Source organism: Aplysia californica, unplaced genomic scaffold, assembly GCF_000002075.1.
Source record: "Aplysia californica isolate F4 #8 unplaced genomic scaffold, AplCal3.0 scaffold00083, whole genome shotgun sequence".
Lineage (NCBI taxonomy): Eukaryota > Metazoa > Mollusca > Gastropoda > Aplysiida > Aplysiidae > Aplysia > Aplysia californica.
Genome location: NW_004797353.1, coordinates 62,951 through 63,347, shown reverse-complemented (window position 1 = coordinate 63,347; position 397 = coordinate 62,951). Strand labels below are relative to the sequence as shown.

Below are 397 nucleotides of genomic sequence, written 5' to 3'. Positions count from 1 at the left end.
AGCACACTCCTTTATGGATCTGAAACATGGACCTTGTACAGCAGACAAGAAAAGCGCCTCGACATTTTCCATCTCAGATGCTGCCGCAAGATATTAGGCATTTCGTGGCGCCACAAGGTTACAAATGTTGAAGAGTTGGCACAGGCAAACCTCCAGAGCATGACAACTATCCTGTGTTTAAAAAGATTGAGATGGCTGGGCCATGTCAAGAAAATGGACGACAACCGGATTCGGAAGCAACTTCTCTATGGAGAACTTGCCCAGGGAAAGAGGCCAAGAGGAAGACCAAAAATTGAGGTACAAAGACACCTGCAAAAACTTGGAGTAGATGTTAGCATCTGGGAAGAAATAGCTGAGGACAGGAAAACATGTAGGAAAATGATAAAGGAAAGAACTA

General features: G+C 44.3%; 1 long non-coding RNA gene across 1 annotated transcript in view; it reads right to left on the bottom strand.

Moving 5' to 3' along the window:
- The window catches only part of LOC118477398, a 93,639-nt gene that overhangs the window by 51,294 nt on the left and 41,948 nt on the right, over positions 1-397 (bottom strand). The gene's annotated exons all lie outside the window — the stretch shown is intronic.